Source organism: Amphiura filiformis, chromosome 17 (assembly GCF_039555335.1).
Source record: "Amphiura filiformis chromosome 17, Afil_fr2py, whole genome shotgun sequence".
Classification (NCBI taxonomy): domain Eukaryota; kingdom Metazoa; phylum Echinodermata; class Ophiuroidea; order Amphilepidida; family Amphiuridae; genus Amphiura; species Amphiura filiformis.
Window position 1 is genome coordinate 37855400 of NC_092644.1, and position 7098 is coordinate 37862497.

Consider the following 7098-nt stretch of genomic DNA (forward strand, 5'->3'; position numbering starts at 1 on the left):
TTTATGTTGAATGATTTTTTTAATGATTATCATTTTGACTGTCTACCGAAGATAGCAATCACGGCGGGTTTATATGAGACAAAAAGGTGTGATTTTTTGAGTACTGAATCATCATTGTTTTTTGTTTTGTTTCTTACTTTCTTTCCTTTATGTTCCCAATAATCTCGGCTGTATAAGTGCCGTTTAAAATTTTGGTCAGCTTCTTCATTTTAACATTCTTTATAGCTTTACATTTTTTGCGTTTTGTTTTTATTTAGCTTTTTTGTTATGTAGACTAAAAATGTATCTTTGTATGCTCGTTGGTTTGATGATACAAATAGTACCTTATAAAATGCATAGTTTTGTGCAATATTTCTAACAGTTGATTGGATGTGGAATTTGAACGTTTACTCCCAGTTAGTGGAAATTATATAGATGAAATAGCTATCTACTGCTGATACTGGTATTGATGAAGTAGCTATCTACTGCTGATACTGGTATTGATGAAGTAGCTATATACTGCTGATATTGGTATTGATGAAGTAGCTATCTACTGCTGATATTGGTATTGATGAAGTAGCTATCTACTGCTGATATTGGTATTGATGAAGTAGCTATCTACTGCTGATATTGGTATTGATGAAGTAGCTATCTACTGCTGATACTGGTATTGATGAAGTAGCTATATACTGCTGATATTGGTATTGATGAAGTAGCTATCTACTGCTGATATTGGTATTGATGAAGTAGCTATATACTGCTGATATTGGTATTGATGAAGTAGCTATCTACTGCTGATATTGGTATTGATGAAGTAGCTATCTACTGCTGATATTGGTATTGATGAAGTAGCTATCTACTGCTGATATTGGTATTGATGAAGTAGCTATCTACTGCTGATATTGGTATTGATGAAGTAGCTATATACTGCTGATATTGGTATTGATGAAGTAGCTATCTACTGCTGATACTGGTATTGATGAAGTAGCTATCTACTGCTGATACTGGTATTGATGAAGTAGCTATATACTGCTGATATTGGTATTGATGAAGTAGCTATCTACTGCTGATACTGGTATTGATGAAGTAGCTATATACTGCTGATATTGGTATTGATGAAGTAGCTATCTACTGCTGATACTGGTATTGATGAAGTAGCTATCTACTGCTGATACTGGTATTGATGAAGTAGCTATATACTGCTGATACTGGTATTGATGAAGTAGCTATATACTGCTGATACTGGTATTGATGAAGTAGCTATCTACTGCTGATACTGGTATTGATGAAATAGCTATCTACTGCTGATACTGGTATTGATGAAGTAGCTATCTACTGCTGATACTGTTTTGATGAAGTAGCTATCTACTGCTGATACTGGTATTGATGAAGTATCTAACTTCCGCTGATACTGGTATTGATGAAATAGCTATCTACTGCTGATACTGGTATTGATGAAGTAGCTATCTACTGCTGATACTGGTATTGATGAAGTAGCTATCTACTGCTGATACTGGTATTGATGAAGTAGCTATCTACTGCTGATACTGGTATTGATGAAATAGCTATCTACTGCTGATACTGGTATTGATGAAGTAGCTATCTACTGCGGATACTGGTATTGATGAAATAGCTATCTACTGCTGATACTGGTATTGATGAAGTAGCTATCTACTGCTGATAGTGGTATTGATGAAGTAGCTATCTACTGCTGATACTGGTATTGATGAAGTAGCTATATACTGCTGATATTGGTATTGATGAAGTAGCTATCTGCTGCTGATATTGGTATTGATGAAGTAGCTATCTACTGCTGATATTGGTATTGATGAAGTAGCTATCTACTGCTGATATTGGTATTGATGAAGTTGCTATCTACAGCTGATATTGGTATTGATGAAGTAGCTATCTACTGCTGATATTGGTATTGATGAAGTTGCTATCTACAGCTGATATTGGTATTGATGAAGTAGCTATCTACTGCTGATACTGGTATTGATGAAGTTGCTATCTACAGCTGATATTGGTATTGATGAAGTTGCTATCTACAGCTGATATTGGTATTGATGAAGTTGCTATCTACTGCTGATACTGGTATTGATGAAGTAGCTATCTACTGCTGATATTGGTATTGATGAAGTAGCTATCTACTGCCGATATTGGTATTGACGAAGTAGCTATCTACTGCTGATATTGGTATTGATGAAGTAGCTATCTACTGCTGATATTGGTATTGACGAAGTAGCTACATATACTGCTGATACTGGTATTGATGAAGTAGCTATCTACTGCTGATATTGGTATTGATGAAGTAGCTATCTACTGCTGATACTGGTATTGATGAAGTAGCTATCTACTGCTGATATTGGTATTGACGAAGTAGCTACATATACTGCTGATACTGGTATTGATGAAGTAGCTATCTACTGCTGCTGATATTGGTATTGACGAAGTAGCTATCTACTGCTGATACTGGTATTGATGAAGTAGCTATCTACTGCTGATATTGGTATTGACGAAGTAGCTACATATACTGCTGATACTGGTATTGATGAAGTAGCTATCTACTGCTGATATTGGTATTGATGAAGTAGCTATCTACTGCTGATACTGGTATTGATGAAGTAGCTATCTACTGCTGATACTGGTATTGATGAAGTAGCTATCTACTGCTGATACTGGTATTGATGAAGTAGCTATCTACTGCTGATACTGGTATTGATGAAGTAGCTATCTACTGCTGATACTGGTATTGATGAAGTAGCTACATATACTGCTGATACTGGTATTGATGAAGTAGCTATCTACTGCTGATATTGGTATTGATGAAGTAGCTATCTACTGCTGATACTGGTATTGATGAAGTAGCTATCTACTGCTGATACTGGTATTGATGAAGTAGCTATCTACTGCTGATACTGGTATTGATGAAGTAGCTATCTACTGCTGATGCTGGTATTGATGAAGTAGCTACATATACTGCTGATACTGGTATTGATGAAGTAGCTATCTACTGCTGATACTGGTATTGATGAAGTAGCTATCTACTGCTGATACTGGTATTGATGAAGTACGGTAGCTATCTACTGCTGATACTGGTATTGATGAATTAGCTATCTACTGCTGATACTGGTATTGATGAATTAGCTATCTACTGCTGATACTGGTATTGATGAATTAGCTATCTACTGCTGATATTGGTATTGATGAATTAGCTATCTACTGCTGATACTGGTATTGATGAAGTAGCTATCTACTGCTGATACTGGTATTGATGAAGTAGCTACATATACTGCTGATACTGGTATTGATGAAGTAGCTATCTACTGCTGATATTGGTATGGTATTGATGAAGTATCTATCTACTGCTGATACTGGTATTGATGAAGTAGCTATCTATTGCTGATATTGGTATTGATGAAGTAGCTACCTATACTGCTGATACTGGTATTGATGAAGTAGCTATATACTGTTGATATTGGTATTGATGAAGAAGCTACCTATACTGCTGATACTGTACTGGTATTGATTGAGTATCTACTGATGAAGAAGCTATGTATTGCTGATACTGGTATTGATGAAGTAGCTGCTGGTACTACTAGTATTGATGAAGTAGCTATCTACTGCTGATATTGGTATTGATGAAGTAGTTATCTACTGCTGATACTGGTATTGATGAAGTAGCTATCTACAGACTGCTGATATTGCTATTGATGAAGTAGCTATCTATATTGGTATATGAGTTATGATTGAGTAATGTTTCGTCTGGCAAAAGAAAATAATGTTGTTTTAATTTTATTTAAAAAACGCATTTTTCTGATAGAGAGTAGCACTGACCGACCTCAACACGTACAGTATAGCTTTTTATGCGGGTCTAATCTTTCAAAGTGTTAAAATGTACGCCAGTTTATTATTGAATACAAAAATAATAAAATAAAAAATAAATAAATATGTATTTCTCATAATTTATTATACATTATACTCGTACAATTCATATGAAAGCGGCACACAAATGGCCTACTTGATGGCTATCCGGCTATTCGTATTCCAATTTATATTGGCTTCTCACAAAGGCCATGGTAAAGTCATATTATTGATGGTCGACGGAATGAGATGGGATTTATTTGGACTTGATCTACCAGAGTTACAGAAAATAGAGGAAAATGGTGTGCGAGCTAGATGGATGGACCCTGTGTTTGTCACTTACACAAGCCCCGGAGTAACTACAGAATACCCTCTCGGGGGTATAGTTGTATAAAGTTGTAACATGTTTGTATGTATTGGAATAGGGTGTTTTGTGCTTGAGTGGGGTATTCTGTTTTAATGATTTGTGTATGGTAATGTTCTGAGTATGGTATTCTGGAAACTAAGTATAGGTCTTGGTTTTTTTGTGGGCGCAGTCGGCGCAGACGTAGTCGAAAAACCGACAGAGTTGGCGTTTGACGTGGACGCAGTTTAAATTGGCGGGTTAATCAATGCAGCGTAGATGCATTATTTAAGTCGCAGTTGAAAAAAATGAAGTCTGTTTGTTTGTTTGTAATTTATAGTGTTTTTTTTTTTAGTTGACTACTCGGGAGTGTAATTGCCCGGTATAGGTGTCGGTTTTTAACAAGGCGCAGTCGGCGCAGACGTAGTCGAAAAATTGACATGTTTGTTCTTTGGGGCGTGGTCGCAGTAGCCTATTGCATGGGAATTAGGTGTTTTGTGCGTGAGTGGTTGATTGTGTTGTAATGAGTTGTGTATGATAATGTTGTGAGTGTGGTATTCTGGAGACTAAGTATAGGTCTTGGTTTTTTTGTGGGCGCAGTTGGCGCAGACGTTGTTGAAAATTTTCATAGTTGAAAGTGAGGATTTTTTAAATTGGGCGTGGACGTAGATTAGCGGGGGATTTGTCCCCGTTACCGTTGAAGGAGTACAAGATGTGGTACGTTTGTGTATGGTAGTAGGCCTATGTGAATTATATTTGGTACTACACGTATACCTGGACAAATTCTATGTCTAGTTTTTATGTCGGCGTAGTCGGCGCAGACGTAGTTGCAAATTAACAGGTTTTGGGCTTTGAGCTTGGACGTGGATAAAATTGGTGATTTTATGAATGGAACATATAGTGTAGTCACCAGAGGGGGTTCCCATGCACCGAGTGCTTTTTTTTCTAACTTACATTTTTGTAATCCTGAAGGTGTCTAGTAAATGAATTTTGATGTTCCCAAAATTAAATGTTGTCCCATGGGGTTCATTTGGCGGCCATCTTGGATTCCGACAAAATTCAATGAAATTGACATAACTTTTGAACTAGACATCATAGGAAGACAAATGACCCCATTTTTCGGGATAATGTGGACATGAGCAATCAATTAAAAGGTTTATTTTCATGATTTAAACATGTTGGATACATTAAAATGCAAAATATTATGTCCCATGACATTCATTTGGCGGCCATCTTGGATTCCGACAAAATTCAATGAAATTGACATAACTTTTGAACTAGACATCATAGGACGACAAATGACCCCATTTTTCGGGATAATGTGGACATGAGCAATCAATTAAAAGGGTTATTTTCATGATTTAAACATGTTGGATACATTAAAATGCAAAATATTACTAAAAATAGTATCTTCAAGGCATACTCGTCTGTATATAATAGGAGCTCTTTTTGGTACATTGAGAAGGATATTTTGATGTTATTGATTTATTTACTATTTTCTCTTCTAGTGCATGACTTAACTTATTATTAGCTAGAACTGGTGTTAGTGAACTAAAAATCGTAGCATAGTTATAGTGAAGTGGTGGATAATCATGCCAAAACGCAAGGGTGATAAAGGTACCGAGTCAGACTCACTGCAGAAACGTCCTCCTGTAAATTGTATTTTACATGTGAGTGGTATTGAGCATCTAGATTATACACCGCTCAGTTAAGTAAGGGGCTCCGCCACTGACAAGTTGGCTCAGCTACATGACATTTGCGACAAAAGACACATTGAACCTCATGATTCACCCTATCGCATGGATGATGTCTGTAATCCCATTCCGGAGAGTCTTGCTGGTGTAGATTTATATAGAAACAATTGGATATCATCGAGGCTGCTACCAAAACTTTACTGAAAATCAATATCGTTTGAAATGTAGTGCTAATGAAGCTTCAACATCACAATCCTCTCGTAACCGTAAATTACAATTATCAACTGTCATGCGACTGTTCCCTCCACAATGTATCTTTTGTGAAAGACTGGAAATGAAAGTGTCTGGAAAGACTGAGAGATGCATCAAATTCCCAGCATTCAAGGACAAAGATGGAGCATTTAAGGAGCCTAATTGGAAACAGATTGAGCCTCGGGCACTAGAACTAGGACTACATCGTCTACATAGCATGGTGCAAGGTGAGGACCTGTTTGCAAGAGAGGCGAATTTCCACTTCCTGTCGCGATTCTTTCAACACGCAGTACACAACTTACCTGCGTGATGAAGCGAAAGCGACAATTGAAACAGAGCAGGATCGTAAAGTTGCTGCACATCTGCTGGCATTCATTGTTGTCCTTGATTTCATTCAAGACCGAGTTGTTGGGCAGAAGGAGGTTAAGTTACTTACATCGCTGAATCGTCTGTACAATCATACAAGAGTTTGAAAGAAGTGGCTTCCCCAATCCAGAGTACAGAAGTGACAAGCTGAAGGTCCGACTTGAGAACCATGATATTCATGACTCGATCACCTTTGCCAAGTTTTATCCGGGTGACAAAGGCTATATCACCTACAACCTGGTCTACGGCGCCATCATCTCTGTCGCAGACGCGGTGACTTATTCATATAAGCTGGGGTTCAAAGATAAGTATAAGGATGTGGCCCTGTTTCTTCTACCAAGCACATGCTGCACTAGTATCGGGCACCTCTATATAAAGCAAACAACTCACCACTATCTTCAGTAAGCTGGGTCACTGTGAGACATGCAACTTCGCCTTAGGAACCAGAGACAGTGCTGGCTAAGGTTTCCACATAATACTCTGCAGATCATTATCAGCAAGGGAAACGACGTGTTTCATCTTGTATGGGACAATCTAAACAAAACAATGACGAATATCCATGGCTAGAATGTTGTGAACAGCACTGGTGGGATAATGATA